The sequence below is a fragment of the Haliotis rufescens genome, unplaced genomic scaffold (genome assembly GCF_023055435.1).
Source record: "Haliotis rufescens isolate VD_foot unplaced genomic scaffold, xgHalRufe1.0.p SCAF_69, whole genome shotgun sequence".
Lineage (NCBI taxonomy): Eukaryota > Metazoa > Mollusca > Gastropoda > Lepetellida > Haliotidae > Haliotis > Haliotis rufescens.
Genome location: NW_025964360.1, coordinates 1,378,263 through 1,404,687, shown reverse-complemented (window position 1 = coordinate 1,404,687; position 26,425 = coordinate 1,378,263). Strand labels below are relative to the sequence as shown.

The 26,425-nt window shown below is 40.6% G+C and overlaps 1 protein-coding gene across 6 annotated transcripts in view; it reads right to left on the bottom strand.

Moving 5' to 3' along the window:
- The window catches only part of LOC124148703 (5-hydroxytryptamine receptor-like), a 205,527-nt gene that overhangs the window by 55,786 nt on the left and 123,316 nt on the right, over positions 1–26,425 (bottom strand). For 2 of the 6 annotated variants that reach the window (XM_048387264.1, XM_046519941.2), the window contains exon 1: positions 10,414–10,918. The exons of the other annotated variants lie outside the window; for them this stretch is intronic. The gene's annotated coding sequence lies outside the window, so the exon portion shown is untranslated. Of the gene's footprint in view, positions 1–10,413; positions 10,919–26,425 lie in introns of those variants that run through there. 6 annotated transcript variants of the gene reach the window in all.

Below are 26,425 nucleotides of genomic sequence, written 5' to 3'. Positions count from 1 at the left end.
GCTAAAAGGGTAACCATGTCCTGTTCTACCGGTAGAACCCGCCACTCACACAATTTTCATTAAAAAGTAAGTGTTTTGATTTTGTTGAAACTAAACTTTGAACTATGTCTGCTGAGTACATGTGCAGAGAAAACGTTCGTAAGGCAAAGTCCACACTGGATAAGAGTTCACGTTTACCAAGAGTAGAAATAATGTATTGAAACGCGGAAGGATTCATAAAAAGTGCACACTAACAAATTGAATATGGCTGTGCCAGAGCAAATTACTCGCTAACGTTCAATGTATCCTTGGCTAATCTAGGACCATTCACTGAGAAATGGCAACCGGGTGTGAAACATCACAACATTATCAGTGAAGGATCATCTCAGATAAAACATGTTACTACGCTTAAACCAAAATATCTTGGTGAGATGTGTCACAGCGGCCATATCACTGCCGTCGCCAAGCGGTTTCTGTTGAACGACCTTGGAACGTGTGGGTTTACAATTACGTTATCTACAACTGACGTCACATTTTCAACGTTACAGCGTTCATTTAGCCACATCGCTGTGCAATTTTGTTAACGTGAAGCCGTGTGCAGTGATTCTTTGCCATTGCAATCAATCGTGAGTTTTAGCAAATAAAGAGAGGTGGTGTAAGGGTAAGGCAGCTCACCCGTAAGCCCCCTTTCGCCTTTGTTTCACACTTCCAATGACGCTACATTCGTAATGCCTTCCCTGCCGCCTCCGTGGTCTTGTGGTAGAGCGTCCTCCCGGAGAGCGGAAGGTCCGGGGTTCGATCCCCGGCCGCGTCATACCAAAAGACGTTAAAAGATGGTACTTGTTGTTACCCCGTCTGGCGCTCGGCATTAAGGGGCTAAAACAAGGACTGGTCGGCTCGGAGTCAGTATACCATGTCTGAGTTGGGTATTCATGTTAAACTGCGGCATGGTGTCTCAGTGAGCTAGCACTATAAATCGGCATCAGTCCGGACTAGTACAAGCAGCCACACACACACATACACGTGCATGCACGTCGCTATATAAGTGCAATAATCTTGGACGCGACGTTAAACCCAATTTCACCTCACCTCACCTCGTAATGCCTTCATGTCAGCCCTTAAATGTCTTATCTGCTATTAGCCGGAGGTCGCCATGCTATCTTACTACTTTGAGACAAGGAAATATCCATGTTTTCATCGTTATATTCATTCCTATTCAATAGCTTTTAGATCTAAGACGTCAACGCCAGAGATATACAGACTCGAATATCTACCGCAACAGATTTCCCTTGGGCGTAAAAGACAAAAATCTGTGAAATTTATATGAATGGGCATGCATTTTATGACTGAAATAAAGTTGCATTATTCATATCAGTATTTAAAAGGAGTGAGTTAGTGGTGAGTGAGTTTAACAGTACCCCAGTTATATCACGGCGTGTCGCTTAATGTGAAGGAAAAAGAAAGCCCGAAGTGATGCAGATGGTTGCCACTTTGGGGAAACCCACGCGCACTGGTATGGTGCTGACAAACCTAGAAACATAAAATAGTGGAAAATCGGGATTCGAACCCAGTATTTTAAGAGAAAGCCGTTCTCTCGACTCTAGAGATCTTATATGACATTATCCACGACATTCTGAAATTATTTTATTTGTTTTCTTTAAGCTTAAGGGTCGAAGTGGCCATTGTCGAAAATGGCAATGGATGGGCGGTTCATAAACTACAACGTGTAAAACGTCATAAAAATGGACTAAGCATAATGAAATAAGAGCGTAATTTGATAACACTGGGTGTGTTCCATTAGCATTCAAAGTTTATCGTATTGGCACACCGAGTGATACCTTTATCTGTTTCTACTCTTAATGTGGTCAATACATACACCAATACATTAACTGTCCAGGCCATGATCAAAGTGTATCCACACTACACTAGCGCTTTGTTTGTTGTCACGGCAGAATAAATATTTCATCATAAAATAAATACCGTATTCGACGTAATAAGCACCCCGCTCTAATATGCGCCCACGGCGATATTTGCTAAATTATTGGCTAGTGAACAATCCTAATAAGCACCCCTTCCGATTGATCAATGTACACAAGACTTATTTATTCGCGTATAATACGCACTCGTGTGTTATATGCACCTTAATTATGGGTAATTAAATTCTGGAAAAATATATCTGTGGTACATACACATTTCAGGCTGTCAGCATAAACCACGAAAGTTATCTTTCATCTTTTTTTCACCAAAATAATATTCTAATAAGAGGCCCCTATTTCTAATTTTGAGAGCGCCCTGGGCGCTTATTACGTCGAATACGGTTGTTGTGGGTGCGTTCTACATAATAGCACCAATACATAAAGTAAACAGACCGAAAAACGTGTCTGAATGATGATATTATATTAATCATCTGCCCATCCTGGTAGAGACAATCTCGTATGACACACTAACACCAGCTTATGTCACGTGATGGTATCAGTGCAAATACTAACAGGACCCTGAGCGTAACATCCTGTATACATAACAACTGCGGGTAAATCGTAGATTCACGCTGTGTGTTCGTTGTAAGTTTATGGTCGATGTGATTCATCAGAATAGCCAGGTGGGTGTGCGGCACTGACATAAACACGGATAATCCCCTGCCGGTGTCGCAGGCTGTAACAGCCCGGGGCAGAAACAAATCTGAGGTGTCAGCTGTGGAAAGATGGATTTTGTTCATATCCTAGTTATGATGTTTTATGCTTCATGAAAACCATACAGGAACAGACATGGCAACATGCTTCATGAAAACCATGCAGGAACAGACATGTCAATTTGCTTCATGAAAACCATGCAGGAACAGACATGGCAACATGCTTCATGAAAACCATACAGGAACAGACATGTCAATTTGCTTCATGAAAACCATGCAGGAACAGACATGGTAACATGCTTCATGAAAACCATGCAGGAACAGACATGGCAACATGCTTCATGAAAACCATACAGGAACAGACATGGTAACATGCTTCATGAAAACCATGCATGAACAGACATGTCAATTTGCTTCATGAAAATCATGCAGGAACAGACATGGCAACATGCTTCATGAAAACCATGCAGGAACAGACATGGTAACATGCTTCATGAAAACCATGCAGGAAAAGACATGGTTACATGCTTCATGAAAACCATACAGGAACAGACATGGTAACATGCTTCATGAAAACCATACAGGAACAGACATGTCAATTTGCTTCATGAAAACCATGCAGGAACAGACATGGTAACATGCTTCATGAAAACCATACAGGGACAGACATGGTAACATGCTTAATGAAAACCATGCAGGAACAGACATGGTAACATGCTTCATGAAAACCATGCAGGAACAGACATGGTAACATGCTTAATGAAAACCATGCAGGAAAAGACATGGTTACATGCTTCATGAAAACCATACAGGAACAGACATGGTAACATGCTTCATGAAAACCATACAGGAACAGACATGTCAATTTGCTTCATGAAAACCATGCAGGAACAGACATGGTAACATGCTTCATGAAAACCATACAGGGACAGACATGGTAACATGCTTAATGAAAACCATGCAGGAACAGACATGGTAACATGCTTCATGAAAACCATGCAGGAACAGACATGGTAACATGCTTCATGAAAACCATACAGGAACAGACATGGTAACATGCTTCATGAAAACCATACAGGAACAGACATGGTAACATGCTTCATGAAAACCATACAGGAACAGACATGGCAACATACTTCATGAAAACCATACAGGAACAGACATGGTAATTTGCTTCATGGCAACCATACAGGAACAGACATGGTAATTTGCTCCATGAAAACCATGCAGGAACAGACATGGCAACAAGTGTTCCTGAAAGGCTGAACATGTTCATCATAGCTAGGAGTGAGTGTGGATGAGGTTTAACTTCACTATGTCCCAGCTGTATCACGACGACAACACCAGACACATCGGTCCCATGTGAGGAATCGAACCCGGGTTTCGGGGTGACGGCAGAACGCTTTACCCACAAGGCCACCGCCCGTTAGAGATGTACATATACGTTAAGATGCTTTACTCCATAACAATAAGTCGTTGAATAATAATCGTAATATTTTAATCCGTATGATTTCAACCAGAACGTTATCGTCCGAGTAACAGTGTCATTGACAACAACGTCAATATTGATAATACCGACGACAGCAATAAAAAGAATAATATACTGTGGCACGGAAAGGTTTATTTTCAAACGATCAGCTTGATTATATAAATTATATGAAAAAGACCAAAACACATAATAAAAGTAATGAAAACATTTACAAATAGAGTGGTTCACTGGGTTTTTGAGCTCTTAGTATTATTGAAGCAATACCATTACGAGGTATAGCAGTGTCACCATTGACTAAGTTTAATCACATGGGAATAAAACCAGGGCCGGCGATACGGGCGAACGCTTTCTCAACTTGAGTACTCCCTTCCCACTTCTCCTTTTCAAATAGGACTATAAATAAATCAATTCGAAGTAAGACAGATTGTTCCTAAGATATCTCGTTTCATATCCTTTGAAATTAAAACACATTTTAGAGATAGGACTGTTAATGACACATGGTTATGCGTATTCTATGATAAGCGGAGGGATATTAATCAATCTGTATTGATAAATCGTAAACATAAGTAAATGTGAAGTAGGTTTTTTGTACTTAAAGCTCTTTGTAAAATAAGTATATTATGTGTAATACCATTGCTGAGGTTGGCGCGTTCTTTGTGAAATGTTTTAGGCATTTAAGACTCATGCCCATTTAAGATTTGATGGACCAAACAGTAATTGTCCGCAATACGAGGTTCCCGAATTAATGAGGTCCGGACAAAGAAAGTTTCACTGTACTCATAAAAAGACACGTTTACAAACAGGATGCGTTATTAGCGCGGCCAATCTAAACATATGATACTTCCAAATAATTTACATACATGACTACCTATCACTAAATTAAATTTCAGATGGGTTCGTTCATGATATATTGCTAACAGAGACAAAGAATGATGTGCGAAACTTAATTGAATTGAATTTGATATAATTGTAGATAGCAAAACACGTTCTAGGTGCATTGCTTCGAATTCCTATTCACAAATGCAATGTTCTAAATGCACAAATGCAGGGAAATCTCTTTACCCATGACTCCATTATGGCCAACCTGCTTTCTGAACGTCTACTGTTGAACTCGTCTACTTTTTTCTAAAGGACACTACTCTATCACATTGATTTGTTATTCCGGTCGAGTCCACAAGGAACACCACTTTCGGATAAACGGGGTTCCCTTTCGTTGATGGTAACGATCGGTTCATAAACAGATGTGCTGATTCCAAAAGGAACATCACGTTCGGATAAACGGGGTTCCCTTTCGTTGATGGTTACACTCGGTTCATAAACAGATGTGCCGATTCCAAAAGGAACATCACGTTCGGATAAACGGGGTTCCCTTTCGTTGATGGTAACGATCGGTTCATCAACAGATGTGTCGATTCCACAAGGAACATCACGTTCGGATTAACGGGGTTCCCTTTCGTTGGTGGTTACAATCGGTTCATAAACAGATGTGCTGATTCCACAAGGAACACCACGTTCGGATAATCGGGGTTCCCTTTCGTTGGTAGTAACGATCGGTTAACAAACAGATGTGATGATTCCAAAAGGAACACCACGTTCGGATAAACGGGGTTCCCTTTCGTTGGTGGTAACGATAGGTTCATAAACAGATGTGCTGATTCCAAAATGAACACCACGTTCGGATAAACGGGGTTCCCTTTCGTTGATGGTTACAATCGGTTCATAAACAGATGTGTCGATTCCAAAAGGAACATCACGTTCGGATAAACGGGGTTTCCTTTCGTTGGTGGTAACGATCTGTTCATAAACAGATGTGCTGATTCCAAAAGGAACACCGCGTTCGGATAAACGGGGTTCCCTTTCGTTGATAGTTGAAATCGGTTCATGAACAGAAGCGGATGTATAGAATTGTGCATCACTGTCGTATTGATGATGTAGCTCCTTCATGTTCATGTATATATTTTGCTATCTCAACTTTTTTGACGAACACATTTATTTTGGTTTTGTCTTTTTACACTGACACCCGACACGTTTCTGCAAAGCCGCGCCGGAAATTAATATTTGATACTTTTATCCTGCTCCGAGTTTTTATCATGAACTTTTTACAAAATAACTTTTACATGACAGTGAAACTTTGGGAATTTTAATAAAAATGCATCGATCAAGTTACAACAAATGTTTTTCTTGAGTGTTTATATTTCGAAATAAACGTGACAACGACGACAAAAGTTGCTTAGCTGCAAGGGTCGCTACATTCTCTTTCCTCCGTTGAGAATATCGGTGGATCAATCATGAATACTTCAGTGATGAAGCTTGAAGCCATGAACACCTATGAGCATGAGTTTTTTTTAGGAAAAAAGCAAGCAAGCATTGCAGTCATGTTGACACACACGGGATACGCAAGAACTAAGCGCAAGACATTTTGTTTGTTTGTTTTGTAACGCCGCAGGCAAAGATATTCCACTTATATGACGGAGACCTGTAAATAATCAATTCAGGAACTGACAAAACCGGTGGTTGATATTATGAGCAAGGTTCCGAGTAGTAGGAAAACGAGCTTCTGAAAAAGCCATTTCAAACATTTGAAGAACGGAAACGAAGTTAAAATTCATGTCAACTCTCTCTTGACTGTAACGAGGGTTAATACAATGTCATTTAAATATATTGGTGTGATCTGACACGCAGTCAAGCGAGCCGTGATCATCCCATTCAATTTAGTCACCTCTAAGTACAAGGAATAAGGTGCAGGGGAACATATTGTAACTCTGACCACTATATACAACTATTAACACGTCCCATTTTAATTCTGGAAACCCAATAGTCCAGAAACTCTACGGTCTTTGCCCAGTTCAAAAACTCAATATTTACACTATGAAGTGTGGCCCATGGGCGAAGAGTGGCCCGTGTGTGTGTGTGTGTGTGTGTGTGTGTGTGTGTGTGTGTGTGTGTGTGTGTGTGTGTGTGTGTGTGTGTGTGCGGTGTGTGTGTGTGTGCGCGGTGTGTGTGTGTGTGTGTGTGTGTGTTTTATTGGTCCAGAGTCCAACATGATTGTCATAAGACACCTCTGCCTCCAAAAAACATCTTAAAATGTTTCTTCTTGTTCACGATAGTGATAGTATCATGAAAAGTAAATAGTAATTCATATTTTACAAAACAGTTTTCGAATAGATTATTCTATGATCGAAATAACATTTCCTGATGAACAAATCTCACGTGACAATTCTTATTTCTTTGTATTCAAGTTCCATTTTTTCGGATACAGCATTGCAAATCATATATCTATAACCCGGCGCGATACGCGCTACGGTGTAGGTTGTCCTCTAACACTTGCAACATCTCTTCCCTATCGGGGCGGTCAGGTAGCCTAGTGGTTAAAGCGTTCGCTCGTCACGCCAAAGACCCGGGTTCGATTCCCGACATTGGAACAATGTGTGAAGCCCATTTCTGGTGTCCCCGCCGTGATATTGCTGGAATATTGCTAAAATCGGCGTAAAACCGTACTCACTCACTCACTCACTCGTCGTTATCGTGACTAATATATGTGTACATTGACGAATATCCAATTGTATAATACTGGGATACATGAACTTTGTACAGTTAATATGGTTGATACGCTTGGTTTGGAACTACAAACAATTATTGTTGTGTACGAGGTATAAGCGTGTTGTATAAAGGATGTGTAACACGGAGGCCGATGTTAGACAAAATAAAACAAAGTGTTGGTTGTGATATAACACAATTATTGTTGTGTACGAGGTATAAGCGTGTTGTACAAAGAATGTGTAACACGGAGGCCGATGTTAGACAAAATAATACTAAGTGCGGGTTGTGATATAACGCACTCAAGGGTTACTTGTGCGTATTTTCATATTAATTTCTTACACTCAAACTTGCATAAATGAATGTGTGTGCATGTTTAATATGCAGATTTGAGTTTGGAAATACATAATGAATAATACATAAGCATATTGTTTTCATGCATCAAAACGTAAATGTGAATATTAACAGTAAACATTGTTCATGTGTATTTCAGACAGAATGACGTATTGTATGATGTTTTGGAAGTATATCACCTCCCTGTCGAGATTACATATACACAGGAACATGTAGCGTGTGTTGTGTACTGAACTGCACTGACGAATCAAGTTTTGGGCGAGGTCTGTGCAAAATGTGTTGCCGAAAATTGGTGTAAAAAGAGAGCTCTCCACGATAAGCCATTCACAATCCGGGTGGACACCTACCCGTGTGCCCCTGTGTCCCCTCTAGCCGACACCTACCCGAGTGCCCCCTCTAGCCGACACCTACCCGAGTGCCCCTCAAGCTGACACCTACCCGAGTGCCCCCTCTAACCGACACCTACCCGAGTGCCCCCTCTAGCCGACACCTACCCGAGTGCCCCCTCTAGCCGACACCTACCCGAGTGCCCCCTCTAGCCGACACCTACCCGAGTGCCCCCTCTAGCCGACACCTACCCGAGTGCCCCCTCTAGCCGACACCTACCCGAGTGCCCCCTCTAACCGACACCTACCCGAGTGCCCCCTCTAGCCGACACCTACCAGAGTGTCTCCTCTAGCTGACACCTACCCGTGTGCCCCTGCGCTCTCTCTACCCGACACCTACCCGAGTGCCCCCTCTAGCCGACACCTAACCGAGTGCCCCCTCTAACCGACATCTACCCGAGTGCCCCCTCTAGCCGACACCTACCCGAGTGCCCCTCTAGCCGACACCTACCCGAGTGCCCCCTCTAGCCGACACCAACCCGAGTGCCCCCTCAAGCTGACACCTACCCGTGTACCCCTCTAGCCGACACCTACCCGAGTGCCCATGTGGTCCCTCTAACCGACACTTACCCGAGTACCCCCTCTTACCGACACCTACCCGAGTGCCCCCTCTAACCGACACCTACCCGTGTGCCCCCTCTAACCGACACCTACCCGAGTGCCCCTGTGCTACCTCTAACCGACACCTACCCGAGTGCCCCCTCTAACAGACACCTACCCGTGTGCCCCTGTGCCCCCTCTAACCGACACCTACCCGAGTGCCCCCTCTAACCGACACCTACCCGAGTGCCCCCTCTAACCGACACCTACCCGTGTGCCCCTGTGCTACCTCTAGCCGACACCTACCCGTGTGCCCCTGTGCTACCTCTAGCCGACACCTACCCGTGTGCCCCTGTGCTACCTCTAGCCGACACCTACCCGAGTGCCCCTGTGCTACCTCTAGCCGACACCTACCCGTGTGCCCCTGTGCTACCTCTAGCCGACACCTACCCGTGTGCCCCTGTGCTACCTCTAGCCGACACCTACCCGTGTGCCCCTGTGCTACCTCTAGCCGACACCTACCCGAGTGCCCCTGTGCTGCCTCTAGCCGACACGTACCCCTGTGCTACCTCTAGCCGACACCTACCCGAGTGCCCCTGTGCTACCTCTAGCCGACACCTACCCGAGTGCCCCCTCTAGCCGACACCTACCCGAGTGCCCATGTGGTCCTTCTACCCGACACCAATACCGGTTTTGTACTTGTTTGTGTACGAACGGTAAGGCTTTGTTAATCTCAAGGTATATGTAATTAAAGCAATACGCTCATGTTCGGTGTTTTAACCATCATTTTAATACAAATTTAAATAGAAAGATTTCACCTAACTTTGTTGTACAGATGAACAACGTTCGTCCGGAATTTTTAGTTTCCTACACGTTTACAGTCAAGAAAGTCTACACAACATATTCGTTACCCGGTACCCCCGGAATAACGGAATTTCACTGCCCACGTTATTTGCCAGTTCTTAGAATGTATTCGTGAGACATTGAACCAAACAATTTAATAATGATTTATCAGACGCTCATATTGACAGCAACTCTTTGGTACATTAACAAAAGAATGCACGTCTGCTAAGACTACATACAGGTGGTACATGCTAACACTGTTGAAAAACTGTATTCCTAAAATCGAAAGTAGCCGATGGGGAGTCTAAATCGATGCAATCATACAAAAAATACATACAACATATACAACGGAATTCTTTCTAACCTAAATACAACCCTTCCAAAGCCTTTGATCAATTTGCAAATACCTCGTCGAAGAACGCTACTTACATTTAATAATTCAATACTAAGTTGATATTCTTTTGAAGTATGTTCATTTGTTTAAATGTCACGGGCGTGCAAACAGATCATTATTAAAACATCTAATCCATAAAATATTTTGGGATTTAAAATGGCAATCTGCATAAAAAACTGTGCTGTACTAATACCCGTTAATATTAATTCATTCGGGCTAAGAAGTAAATTCGTATTTAACGTCAGACACATGGAAAACTTACCCTACGAAATTCCTAAGTAATTTTTGTTGGTTGCTCGAAACGAAGTCCCAACACCATAATCCCTGGATGAATGTGATTGGCACAAGTCTTATATGCTACACCAAACCTGTTCATGTTTAAATCTCGTCCGAAGAAACTCCGTATTTCAAAACGAAAACCAAGCCACGGTCGCATATGAAGTTCAACTTCCGTTTACCGTGCCGTCATGCTGAACATGCCCACGGACCTCGATCAACCAACGGTCTCTACATTGCCTGCTTAGGCGTCCTACCGACTCTATCCTTCAGTTTGTGTTGCGTTGATGGTATAGGCTCCAGTAATTGTGGTCTTCTAGCGGATCTGTCTTTAGCTCGATATCGCGCGGGTAATGCCATGGCTGGCATGGCAGCCGAATACCACTGCTCGCGTGTGCCGAGCGAGGGTAGTAATGAACCTAATCCTTTCCCGCGTGCGGGACGAATGCGCGTGTCAACCGCCGCATGGTATTCAATATGGCGGCTGCACTATTGATCGTGCAAATTAGGGGATCGAAAGCTTGGTCGGAAATGTTCTCATCAGTGGGAGAACACGGCACGAGTCAAATAATACACTTTGGTGTGCTAAATACTACGATCAGACCACACATGTCCCACTAATAAGTTTTCAGTAGTCTCGGCGCAGGGTCGCGAGACACAGTGGTCGTTTTGTCGTCGGCTGTGAGATGTTCTGCTCAGAGTTGAGCCTTCTTGGGCAATATGTCTATGCGTGCGTACTCCGTTTAGGTCGGGCAACGTGTGGACGCATACGTGTGTTGATGATTGCACGTTTGCAAAGTATGTTGCAAGTTTGTACTGTTTTTAATGAACATCTGAAACTCGTAATACGACGTTGCGCAACTATCATTTTTGGATCATGCCTAACACCAAGTCGGATAAGTCCACATAACGCTTAAAACGATGTTTGTTGCTGGCTTCGGGCACAGGCTTTTTATTACCCGATGTAGCGCTATCGCCGCGCCTTGTAAAGTGTGTTGATGCATTGTAAATATCGCTGAAACATTGTAAACTTTGTTGATACATTGTGAACTTTGCTGGTACATTGTAACTTTTCTTGATATGAAGTAAATTTTGTTGAAACTTTGTTGATCATTGTAAATTTTGTTGATATATTGTAAACGTTGTTGATCATTGTAAACTTCTTCATACATTGTAAACTTTGATAATCATTGTAAACTGTGTTGATCATTGGAAGTTTTGTTGATACATTGTAAACTTTGTTGATCATTGTAACTTTGTTGATCATTGTAACTTTGTTAATCATTGTAAACCTTGTTGATAAATTGTAAACTTTGTTGATACATTGTAAACTTTGTTGATCATTGTAACTATGTCAATCACTGTAAACTTGTTAATACATTGTAAACTTTGTTGATACATTGTAAACTTTGTTGATCATTGTAACTTTGTTAATCATTGTAAACTTTGTTAATCGTTGTAAACCTTGTTGATAGATTGTAAACTTTGTTGATACATTGTAAACTTTGTTGATCATTGTAACAGTGTTGATTATTGTAAACTTTGTTAATCATTGTAAACCTTGTTGATAGATGGTAAACTTTGTTGATACATTGTAAACTTTGTTAATCATTGTAACTGTGTTGATCATTGTAAACTTTTTTAATCATTGTAAACTTAAGTTTGTTGATACATTGCAAACTTTGTTGATCATTGTAACTTTGTTAAGCATTGTAAACTTTGTTTATCATAGTAAACCTTGTTGGTAGATATTGTAAACTTTGTTGATACATTGTAAACTTTGTTGGTCATTGTAACTGTGTTGATCATTGTAACTTTGTAAATCATTGTAAACTTTGTTGATAGATTGTAAACTTTGTTGATACATTGTAAACTTTGTTAATCATTGTAACTGTGTTAATCATTGTAAACCTTGTCGACAGATTGTAAACTTTGTTGATACATTGTAAACTTTGTTAATCGTTGTAAACCTTGTCGACAGATTGTAAACTTTGTTGATACATTGTAAACTTTGTTAATCATTGTAAACCTTGTTGATAGATTGTAAACTTTGTTGATACATTGTAAACTTTGTTAATCATTGTAACTTTGTTAATCATTGTAAACCTTGTCGACAGATTGTAAACTTTGTTGATACATTGTAAACTTTGTTAATCATTGTAAACCTTGTCGACAGATTGTAAACTTTGTTGATACATTGTAAACTTTGTTAATCATTGTAAACCTTGTTGATAGATTGTAAATTTTGTTGATATATTGTAAACGTTGTTGATCATTGTAAACTTCTTCATACATTGTAAACTTTGATAATCATTGTAAACTGTGTTGATCATTGGAAGTTTTGTTGATACATTGTAAACTTTGTTGATCATTGTAACTTTGTTGATCATTGTAACTTTGTTAATCATTGTAAACCTTGTTGATAAATTGTAAACTTTGTTGATACATTGTAAACTTTGTTGATCATTGTAACTATGTCAATCACTGTAAACTTGTTAATACATTGTAAACTTTGTTGATACATTGTAAACTTTGTTGATCATTGTAACTTTGTTAATCATTGTAAACTTTGTTAATCGTTGTAAACCTTGTTGATAGATTGTAAACTTTGTTGATACATTGTAAACTTTGTTGATCATTGTAACAGTGTTGATTATTGTAAACTTTGTTAATCATTGTAAACCTTGTTGATAGATGGTAAACTTTGTTGATACATTGTAAACTTTGTTAATCATTGTAACTGTGTTGATCATTGTAAACTTTTTTAATCATTGTAAACTTAAGTTTGTTGATACATTGCAAACTTTGTTGATCATTGTAACTTTGTTAAGCATTGTAAACTTTGTTTATCATAGTAAACCTTGTTGGTAGATATTGTAAACTTTGTTGATACATTGTAAACTTTGTTGGTCATTGTAACTGTGTTGATCATTGTAACTTTGTAAATCATTGTAAACTTTGTTGATAGATTGTAAACTTTGTTGATACATTGTAAACTTTGTTAATCATTGTAACTGTGTTAATCATTGTAAACCTTGTCGACAGATTGTAAACTTTGTTGATACATTGTAAACTTTGTTAATCGTTGTAAACCTTGTCGACAGATTGTAAACTTTGTTGATACATTGTAAACTTTGTTAATCATTGTAAACCTTGTTGATAGATTGTAAACTTTGTTGATACATTGTAAACTTTGTTAATCATTGTAACTTTGTTAATCATTGTAAACCTTGTCGACAGATTGTAAACTTTGTTGATACATTGTAAACTTTGTTAATCATTGTAAACCTTGTCGACAGATTGTAAACTTTCTTGATACTTTGTAAATTTTGTTTATATGTAGTAACTTTGTAGATACATTGTTAACTTTGTTATTTTAACGCCCAATTCAGCAACATCCCAGCCACATCACGTTGGCCCTTTAGTACATGTCGAATCTGGACAGGACGATCCAGTGATTGATAGTATACCCAACGTTCCACACTGTAGGGGTATGAAGACACCTATCCAATTGGTTCGCCTCTTACGACAAGGATAGGTTCCTAGGACAAAATTCTAATACGGAATGACATTACTTTAACCTTAATTATACAAAGGTTAATTTTCAACATAACGCCAGCTTTAACATGGTTTCATCGAAGTACATAGGTCGCGGAAAGTATCTGTCCCCACGCAAAATAGAAAGAAAGCACAGCTAGAACTACTCGTAGAGCTGTTTATTAATAGCGACGAGGGACATTTATTTCTCAGTAAGAAACGACATACCACCTGTTCGTTATTGCGGTTAGGATATTGACCATACATGCAAAGCGCCTAAAGTTTCATGAGTGAGTATGTTGAATTTACCCGAGAACACGGTACAGTTTTGGTTTTACGATATATTTTTACCTTAACCTTTTCTCGAACACCTGGTGTCATAACTGAATTTCAGACTATTTTGTCTTAGACAAGACAACTTTATTTCTGGGACCAAAGTTCTTGGAGGATGGTGGTCAAGTGGGTTGCAGGGAGGGGTCGGAAGAGTTGATCTTGATAGATAATGGTTACCACATGTAACAAAGCATATTGTATTTCTTCGCGAACACCTGGTGTCATCACGGATTGTCAGTGATTCATTCATATAAATTTGCACAGTTTGGTCTCAGACGCCCAATGGAATCTGTTTCGGCAGATAATCGAGACGAATGAGCCTCTGGCGTGGACGTTTCATATTTGCTTGAACTGGGTCGATGTTTCTGCTGGTGGACTGAAGTTCCCGAGTTTCATCATAAGCTCAGTAGCATTTATAAATCATGCTGAGTCAACTACAAAAGAAATGTTTGTGCCGAGACATTAAACCTGCTCCCCCTATTCCCTACTGTGTTGGAAAAGAACATGTTACTTTGGTGTTTTATTGTACTTGTAATCTGCAGAATCTCTGCACTTGTTCGCAGCATAGTATTACCTAATTGAATTTAACATATCGTTTCCAGTTCCAAAAAAACAAAAACGCGCTATCGTATCACGGGATTGCCTGGTCAAGAATCAATTGTTTACAGGCTACCTTCGTATGGAAGGAGTACTGCTGTGTGGCCTGGGGCAACAAAAACGTCTTTCCCTTGTGCAAATTGAGTGAGTGGTGGGTGCTACTGGTAGAGCAGCACGTGTTTTCTCTTTTAACGAACACCTGGTGTCATGACTTATTTTCAGTGATCATTCACATAATTTTCACCACTATTTAGCCTTTGACGACCAGTGATACCAGTAGATAATCGAAATTGATTATTCTCTGGTGTTGATGTTTAATATTTAATCACATCGGTTTATTTTATATTCTTTGTTTTATTTTTTTTTTAGTGTGTCAATATTAGAGGAAAACTCAAGGCGACACAGGCAGGCCAGGAGACATGTACACCGTTTATCTCGATCAAGGACATATCATGCATATTTAAAACACTGTGTCACGTGCCCTCGTCTAAGTTTAAAATGAATATACATGCTTGAGAATAACCAGTCTTGATTATCCACCGAAACAGTTCCATAAGGCGTAAGAGGCAAAACTGTGCAAATGATATGAATGAATCAGTGATGACACCAGGTGTTCGCGAAGAAATACAATATGCTTTGTTACATGTGGTCATCAGTATCTATCAAGATCAACTCTTCCGACCCCTGCCTGCAACCCACTTGACCACCCTCCTCCAAGACCTTTGGTCCCAGAAATAAAGTTGTCTTGTCTAATAATATATAGCTACGATATAAAAAGTAACTTCAAATGGGTCCCAGAACAATGTTCAAACTCTGCAGCTGAGGCTATCTAGACTTGCCAAATTATTCTAGACTTTAGATGGATCGACTTTAGTTTATTCTCTTGGGTCTGGGAGACAGACTACTATCACACTCTCATGTCACATGTGGTATCCCCTTGTTCCGGCCTTGAGTGTGTAATTATAGAAAGACTAAATCTACCTCGTCACTATGGACTGTGAAACCATGGAGCGAGTGGGTGAATTGGGTTCAACGCCCTTTCCTACAATAGTCCAGTTATATCACTGCGTGTTAGCTTAATGTGGGAGGAAAGCCCGATGTGATGCAGGTCGTGGACGTTTACAACTTCGTTGAAACTCATTTGTACGGTTATTTTGCTAACAAACCTAGAAATATAATCGGAGAGAACCTACATGTAACTGAACCCTCAATCATAGGTTTCTGGCGTTCCAAAGGGACGCAACTCTGCATAGCGAATTGCGGCGCTTCAGATGACTGGGCCACCAGTTCCGCGCAACCAATGGGCTACATATATGGACAAATAAGAATACATAGTATAATTAAAATATAATGCCATTAAAAACACAATTAAAGCTATAAAAAACCCTATAAATGTTCAAAGACAATACAATTTCAAAACATTAATTAGCGTACATGTCATTTAAAATCTTGTCAGGTTTTAAACTCTTACATATTTTTTATCAAAAGATTAGTATCTATTTGTGTGAATATTCTATTTCTCGCTTTTAAAACTTAATAATGCTTTGTCTGATTGAGTCATCTTTTGGTCATCAGCTGTCACCATAGCCCAGTGTTAGGCCTGTAAATGGAATGTACTCTGGTAACTTGAAACACCCCAATCTCTGCTCAGATCCCAACAACACCAACCACTGGCGGATACAGTAAGTACAAAATAAATAATGAGGAATCCAACAACCTCTCAAGGCCCCGGGGTTTTCCTACGAGGAAGAACAGAGGTTTTTTCCCCATATTAATTGTCCGGAATGAGTGAGTGAGTGAATTGGGTTTAACGCCGCTTTTAACAGTATTCCAGTTATATCACGGCGTGTCAGCTTAATGTGGGAGAAAAGGCCGAAGTGATGCAGGTCTCAGACGTTTACCACTTCGGTGAAACCCACGTGCGCGGGTATGGTGCTGACAAACCTAGAAACTTAATCGGGGCGAACCGGGTTTCTGGCGTGCCCAAGGGACACAACTCTGCCCAGCGAATCGCGGCGCCTTAGACGGCTAGGCCACCCGTGCCCCCTTTTGTCCGGAATGAAGAGTATTCGGATTAATGAGGTTTAGACTATAGTCTCCACAAGATATATAATCAATAGTGGTCAGCGAAATAAATTCAATTATAGGAATTCAACGTGTAAGACAAAGAGCACTGTGTAACTAAAATGCCAGCAAAGTCACTGTTATGGTAACTTAGCACACTGAATGTGATAACTCTCATTCTGTGATGTGGTGTTAATCGCCTTTAACATCCATTTACAATTTTGCCAGAACGTGTTCACTGTAATAGTTCTATTTCTGTCGAACGAGACCAACGAGGCTTGAAATGTGGAAAATTGTGAAGATGTCAATCTCATTAAAGACTCAGAACTGACATAATCTAACAGCGTAATTATATGTGTGAATATATAATAATAATATGTCGCGAACATCAAACCCCGTTTCCCAACGATGATTCCAGGAACGACTATACACATACATATGTTTCAGTGGTCCGTTAATCCGCACATTCCTTAAACGTAACTGAATTAACAGAGTTGCACAGTATATGATAAACACAATGTTCCAGACATGTTCGAAGATGTCTAAAAGTCAGTCCATTGTTTGTTACCAGTCTGTCTTAAGCTGCCCATTAGCATCGACAAGCCACTTACAATCCCCTCTAGCTCCAAGTTCCCAGAACAGCCAGGATCTACGGCGTCAGAGCATTCCAGAAAGTCGGACCTGTTCTGTGAAACTCACTTTCATATGAGATCAGGAACAATGAAAACCTGATCACGTTCCGATCATCATCATCATCATCATCATCATCATCATCATCATCATCATCATCATCAATATCATCATCATCATCATTATTATTATTATTATTATTATTATTATTATTATTATTATTTATTTATTTATTTATTTATTTATTTATTTATTTATTTATTTATTTATTTATTGAGTGAGGAGGGTTCATATAAATTGTTCGTGTGGGGGATTGACCAAAGAACGATGCATCATCTGTAACAACGGATTATTGTTTTTTGGTACACTGGCCTGATCATCTCAATAGACTGAGACATCCTAGAATCCGTTTGATACGTACAGCCTATTTCTCGCTAATGCACTTATCCCCCAAACTATCTTTCCGAAAGCCAATATCTGTCCGAGACCTCGAGTTTAAAATAAGGTAATGGTCGGGGGAAGGCACTTAGGATGATATGGAAATTAGCGAGAGATATCCTTTGTATCTCTGATTTCAAAGCTGTCTTGTTAAAAATATTTCCTATATATTTCGAAGTTGCGCGGACCCGTGAAGATCCGGGATAGAATAGGATTTCAGCAACCCATGCTTGCCTTTAAAGGCGACTATGCTTGTCGAAAGAGGCGACTAACGGGATCGGGTGTCAGACTCGCTGACTTGGTTGATACATGTCATCGTATCCCAATTGCGTGGATCGATGCTCATGATGTCAATTACTGGATTGTCTGGTCCAGACTCGATTATTTACACCACCGTCATATAGCTGGAATATTACTGAGTGTGGCGTTAAACAACAAACAAACAAACAAACAAAACGTAGTTGCATGACCTTATTCTGTTGCAATATTACGAGGAACACATTCAGGGCAACAAAAGAGTTGATGTTTGTACAAACACATGTCGTATTGATACATAATGATGAAATAACATGATACAGCATACTACATGTATATCCAATGCATATTATTTACGTGACTTGTTCTATATGTCAAACCGAGACATTGAATTTGTGTGAAACTGAGGCATTGTATTTGTGTGAAACTGAGACATTGTATTTGTGTGAGACTGAGACATTGTATTTGTGTGAAACTGAGACGTATGTGTGTGAAAGTGAGACATTGTATTTGTGTGAAACTGAGATATTGTATTTGTGTGAAACTGAGACATTGTATTTGTGTGAAACTGAGAGATTGTTTTTGTGTGAAACTGAGGCATTTTATTTGTGTGAAACTGAGACATTGTATTTTTGTGAAACTAAGACATTGTAATTATGTGAAACTGAGACATTGTATTTGTGTGAAACTGAGACATTGTATTTGTGTGAAACTGAGACGTATGCGTGTGAAAACGACAGATGAATCATACACCTTCTAAAACACCAACCAACAAACACCGCGACCATATGGTGTCGCTACAACAGTCATGTGAGGTCTCTTAACGTTAGTGCATGCTTTTGTGCAAATAACACAAGATAACATTTCCAAAGTAATGAAATCTGCGCTTCTTTGTAAATAATGCACGCGGTTCCTACACATCGTTCAACACTCTCTCTCTCCACCCTTAGAGCTATATACATCATTTTTAAATTGACATACATTGTCTGTACACGGCAAATGATTCATACACTGTACATCCCTTTGAAACAAATCCAGATTCTCGTTTTGACACCTTCCCTTGGCTTACATGACCATCACAGAATCCTATTGAAAAAAAGCATATGCAATTTTGACACCATCCCTGGATGATTTGCTCGTTCCTTTGAAAAGAACATATGCGTTTGGAAGCCTATCGTGGATTATATACTGTGGGATGAAGTCGCAGTTTCTATCTAGCTTATGATAGGCCTTGTGACATGTAATTCGATCCATCGAGGCTAAACGACGATGAATAGAGTCGTTAAGACGTCGAGCACAAGCTCCGTCAGGTCGTTAACGCTAATTGACGGACATTGGATGTGCTATAAGATAGACGATTTACTTTGACATCCGGGCAATATTGCCGACATGCTTCGTTGCTAAGCACCAGGGGTTAAGTTAAAGGTGTAGGATTCAGTTTTTGATGTAAAGAAATAAAATGCTCTTCGGTACAATGTATGTTTAAAAGAAACATTTATTAAAAACATTATGTGTGGTATATGATGAACATTGTGTACCTACTTTCCACAAAATGCGAGGGAACATACACATAGCTTGTCGTAAGAGGCGACTAACGGGATGCATGTCATCGTATCCCAAATGCGTGGATCGGTGCTCATGATGTTAATCACTGGATTGTCTCGTCCAGACTCGATTATTTACAGACCGCCGTCATATAGGTGCAATATTGCTGTGTGCAAGAAAAAAGTGAGGCGTTAAACAACAAACAAAACAAACACATGGCACAGAATGAAGACATTAAATCTATTATTCATAGTGTTCATCATGTTCGAGCCTACCTATGATTGACTGCGTTGGTGGAGTGTTTTAAACATACTCCCCTTCGAGTTTCACACACTTTGCCAGTAATGCTGGAGTGTTGTAAACATACTCCCCTTCGAGGTTCACACACTTTGCCCGTAATGCTGGAGTGTTGTAAACATACTCCCCTTCGAGTTTCACACACTTTGCCAGTAATGCTGGAGTGTTGTAAACATACTCCCCTTCGAGGTTCACACACTTTGCCCGTAATGCTGGAGTGTTGTAAACATACTCCCCTTCGAGTTTCACACACTGCCAGTAATGCTGGAGTGTTGTAAACATACTCCCCTTCGAGTTTCACACACTTTGCCAGTAATGCTGGAGTGTTGTAAAGATACTCCCCTTCGAGTTTCACACACTTTGCCAGTAATGCTGGAGTGTTGTAAACATACTCCCCTTCGAGTTTCACACACTTTGCCAGTAATGCTGGAGTGTTTGGATCCCAATCGAGTGAAAGGCATGATCCTCGTGGTGAAAAGGTCCTCCACAGCGGTAATGACGTCATCATCATTTGTATGATGTTTGCCACGCAGTTCCTCGTCAAATTTGGGAAGAGGTGGACGAAATCTGGTTAATACGGAGGATGTCAACGAGATCAAAGCCACGGCGACAAAAACGTGTGTATGGGCGCATTGTCCTTGGGGAACAACACACGTTTACTGAAAGTCTAGACTTCATAGTCTCACGCAGTTGCCTAAGCAGAGTAGAGCATACATTGACTATTCATGGTCTAGCATTTCGGAAGGTGGTCCGCCAGTACCATTTCTTTGGAATCCTAGAAGACCAAAGCCATCATTTTGCCAGCTGATGGAACTTGCCTTCGTCCAAGGAGGAGATGTTAAATATTCCCACGGGTTTGAATGTTGTTTAATTTTTGACTGAGAATGGTGAACCCAAGAACCGTATGGGGTTACAAATCGCTCAACACAATCAGCTCTGTCTGCTTCAAAACGACATCACTTCTCACGAGAGATAATGAACATGGAGCGTTTCTGGCCAGGAGTCAGAAGCCTTGGACCCCAGCGTGCTGGGACCGCCTCCGTGGTCTAATGGTAGAGCTTCCGCCCGGAGAGCGGAAGGTCCGGGGTTCGATCCCCGGCCGCGTCATCCAAAAAGACGTTAAAAGATGGGTTTTGTTGTTATCCTGTCTGGCGCTCAGCATTAAGGGGCTAAAACAAGGACTGGTCGGCTCGGAGTCTGTATACTGTGTCTGAGTGGGGTATTCATGTTAACTGTGGCATGGTATCTCAGTGGGCTAGCACTATAAATCGGCATCAGTCCGGACTAGTACAAGCAGCCACACACACACACATACACGTGCATGCACGTCGCTATATAGGTGCAATAATCTTGGACGCGACGTTAAACCCCATTTCACCTCACCCAGCGTGCTGAAACCTTCACCGTGCCCAGTTCATTTCTCAGATTATTCTCATGAGAGATGCCTACTGCATTGGCGACACAAGCATCCATCATATCATCATGTATTGTATCAGCATCTTCCTTAGTGATGGCAGCTGAATCTCTTGGATCATCTTCGGGGTCCTCCCTATCCCTCTTAACTCTTTCACTAACAGAGGCAAGGGAAATAAAGCGATAAAACCCTTTCCATATCCCACAGAAATCTCTCATTAAAGCAGAGTCGATTGTACGATTCCGACTATATCAAAGCATGTGTTTATGAATCACTATCAAATAGTAATAGTACCAGGTGTTCGCGAAAAGGTGAGCGTATCCTGCCCACCGATGGCACAAGTCACAAACACATGCAAAGGCAAGCCAATTGTTCACCTGAAACAACACGGAAAAATATGGTACAAGTCGAAATAGGGAATTGCATCGGACATCATTCTTGTCACTGATGCGTCAAATTTGGAAATGTTGACATCGTGTCCTCATGGATGGCTGTTGAAGGTTTCATCCATTTGCATTAACAGAAAATACCAAGTCACTTTGATGCCAGCAGAAATATGCTGCCTGCTTGTGGATTTGGTCCCAGAGTCTGTAAGCATGCAGAGTAGTGTACAATGTACTTAATACATGCAAACTGTTGAAGGTGTTATACACATGTACATAATGTGTAGTTAGGCTCAGGGGGCGGTCGGGCAGCCTAGTGGTCAAAGCGTTCGCACGTCACGCCGAAGACCCGGGTTCGATTCCCGACATGGGTACAATGTGTGGAGCCCATTTCCGCCGTGATATTGCTGGAATATTGCTAAAAGCGGGTAAAACCATACTCACTCACTCAGTTAGGCTCAGAATTTTTTCCATGGAGGTTTTGAGGTTTCCCTGTGTTGGTGATCGGGGGTTGATGTCAGTTAAATTCAAAATGTCAACGCTTGAGAATAATCAGTCTCGACTATCTGCCGAAAGAAGTCGTAGAAGTCATATTTGTGTCAATTATATGAAGGGTTCACTGATAACCAGTGATGATAACAAGTGTTCGCGAAACGGGTAAGCATGTCCTGCCCTACCGGTGGCACCCGCAGTTTCATTAGAAAGGCCAGTGTCTCTTTGTTGCCTAACGCCGCACTGGGCCATGTTCCAGCAATAGGTGAGGTGAGGTGAAATGGGGTTTAACGTCGCGTCCAAGATTATTGCACTTATATAGCGACGTGCATGTACGTGTGTGTGTTTGTGTGGCTGCTTGTACTAGTCCGGACTGATGCCGATTTATAGTGCTAGCTCACTGAGATACCATGCCGCAGTTCAACATGAATACCCCACTCAGACACAGTAAACTGACTCCGAGCCGACCAGTCCTTGTTTAAGCCTCTTAATGCCGAGCGCCAGACAGGGTAACAACAAGTACCATCTTTTAACGTCTGTTGGTATGACGCGGTCGGGGATCGAACCCCGGACCTTCCGCTCTCCGGGCCGACGCTCTACCACTAGACCACGGAGGCGGTCTGTTCCAGCAATATGATGGGAGCATGTAAACAATCGAGTCCGGGGTATGTCAAGATGTGAATCAAGACGTAAAAGCTTTTGTGCTATGCATATTCATAATTCACATAAACAGAAAGAATACAGTGAACTACGGTTATAACGAACTCGTAATAACCGTAGTTCGTTATAAGCATATATACAGCATATATGCAACAAATGGCCGGTACTAAAAAATCAGTTTGTTTTATCGGTCAGTTCGTTATAAGCGTGTTCGTTATAAACATAGTTTACTGTATCAAGACCAAATGTGAGCTCCTAACATAGTATTATATATCTAGGTTGCTGCAATACAACACGAACAGGAATTGTTATACATGAGTTTGTCAACAGCCGTCTACAAACCTTTGCAGTGCCGCATACATTCATTAGTATTCTAAGGAGGGAAGACCCCCGTCCGACCGAAGTATTTCCCCACCGTGTTATTTGCAATTGCATGATAGTTACATTCTGGAAATAAGACCCGGAACTACAGCTTGGCGCCTGTTTGTCTGTCTTCATCAACACTTTCAGAAGTAACCGTGCCTTGTATACGAAAAAAAGAGTTCTGACCTTAAAACCACTTGCTACTGATGATATCCAAGCAAACATGTTAAACGAATTCATTCTTACACTGAAACAAACTGAAATGAAAGGCTAGTGTATTTTAACCAAACTGTAAATTTGTTATTCTGAATAATTCAGATAAATCTGTATATTACAAATATATGACTCAAACAATGTTATATAAGGCCCCGCTATTTGTCGTGTCGTGTTGCTTCCCTTCAGCGTGCCAGGAACCAACGATCGTGGGTTCGAACCCAATATTCGCTCTTGTTATGTTTCTGGGTTTGTCAGCACCAGAGAAGTCCTACTGGGTTTCATCAAGTGTTAAACGTCTCAGACCTGCATCACTTCGGGATTTCCTCCCACTTCCTGACACGCCGTGATGTAACTGGAATACTCAGTATTCACTCATTAAAACATCTCTCAAATGAAAGAAGGAGATTGGTGTTTTGCTTTTGTCATGAAGAGATTTTCGTGAGTGAGTGAGTATGGTTTTACGCCGCTTTTAGCAAAATGCTAGCAATATGTGTTTCGCAAATTGAACCCATGTTGGGAAACGAACCCTGGCATTATGCGTGACCACCAACCACCAACCTTTTGTTGACTCGGGGGCATTTTGCTGAATAATCAATAAGCAATTTTTAAAAATATTCCTTGGTCTTTCCTCCAAACGTTTTTTCCACAGAAATAATTGCAAAAGTATCACAGGGATATTTGCATGATAGGTAATGTTTTTTTGTGTTAAACAGTTTTATCAGAATATACAAAATATTCAATTAGGCGCTGTTTTGTCGAACTCGAAGGGAGCCGACACAGAGTTCGACATATCCGAATGTTTCTCAACGTCGATCACAACATCAAAAATATGATATCGAATGTAAGAAAACAGTACTGACTGAACCAAAATGTCAGAGAGCCTTAAAACAGAAAGTTTTATTTTGTCAAAAAGGGTTTCAATCAGAATATCTTAATGTTCATCTTAGACATCGTCCTGCCTCCATCTTGACAGATAAAGATGAAACTATTTCCAATTCCAATTTTGGCAATAATATAAAAACTTAGCTTGTAATTGTCCAAGCTTTAATATCCAAATAACTGAAATTTATCACGCAAGCACTTTACTGTGGAGAATATACCATGTCCGTGACTAAATCTATATTTCTTCTTCTCCTTCGTCATCATTTGAGCCTATTCTTGGATACAGGGAGACTGCTCGTCTCAATCTGAAGCTTTCTGGACGGCACAGTCAATAATGTATTGTGTTCTGTTTTCAAATACCATCTCAAGACCACTCCATAGAAATGAAAATTCGAGTTCGTAATTTACTCTTTGACAGCTGTTATTCATCAGTTGTCGATTAACATCCATACCCGAATATGTGGCCAAAATATGTTTTCGATTTAGCAACTTCTGTCAACTGCATAACAAAGTGTCACGTCCCGATTCTCTTGACGGAGTTGGTCCTAATCTGTTTAAATGCTCTCACTGAAGTCGTGTCTTTCGGTTGAGTTTGCTGATGCCTTTAGAACAAATATTGACTCTTCCCGAGCTGCTTCTATAAATGTACTATGCTACAATGTTATGGCAATGCAGCCACGATAACATCCCACATCGACGTGTTTCGTATTCAGTTTAATCGCAATTCCTATAGGGAGCTTGTCCGTCGTGTTTGCTCATTTAAATTTCATTTTCCGCGTTGAAAGATTCCCTGCAATTTTATGCGACATTGTGTAAAACCTCCATCAGTTTTCTGCATTTCTTCTATTGCGTGCACGTTAATTATGTTCCATATTGAAAAAAACTAAATAGAATATTGTAAGCAGATAAGAAGGCCTCGCTTTCTGGTTCATACGATCTCTGACGTGAGGGAAGCATTGAAACGAACACAATGGTATCATTGTATCAAGTAATGGACGCTCGTGTTCACCCATGGTGGACCACATTGTATTGTGTGGCAGCGCTGTTCAATTCCTCCGCTATTTGCCTTCATTGTGAAACTCCAATTAAAAATATCTCCAATTTGGTCTATGCGTGTACTGATTCCGATTTAGTCTGATTTATTTACTATTGAGACTACACCACCGCACTGATTACCGTGCTCAGTGCTACAGTGAAAAGACCTCATAATTGCGATAAATTGTCATAAAAAAACATTTAAGGATCAGCAATTTTAATGTTACTTGTTTAATATTTAGAATAAGTGTATATTATTACCAAAGTAGCACTGAATCATTTGTAAATACACGTTGTTTGTATCTTTAAATATTCTCTTTAACTAAAACCTAAAACTGGAACACAACCAAGCCATCTTAATCCTGGTTGATAAGGACTGGCCGCAACTTGGTTATTTTCTTTTAATCTAAACTGTTTGCGCAGCTGTCTTCTACGGTCTAGACCATGTGTAATAAGAAATCAAACCACACAGGGTCACCGCAGCCTAATAACGTTAAACAAGCAGCATCCCTGAAAGCTCGATGGTACATAAATATTTCTTGAATGATATATGTCTGGAATACACGGAGTGATATTAATTAGACACGATATGGTCTCCATCTATGATTCATAATGTTTTGTTACAGCCATGGCCCCTTTTGAAGAACAGTCTATGATGTTACCAAGGCAATTGAGAAGAATTAATAACTTTCGTCTTAAATATGAGGTTGTACGGTACGGTTACAGGAACAACCTATGGACGTCCACACAAACGGCACATTATTGGCACAATGGATATTGAAGAAGAGGTAAAACCGTCATTCAACTGGAAATTTATACTAATAACATGCACCACACAAAGATTCCAATCTTGAATC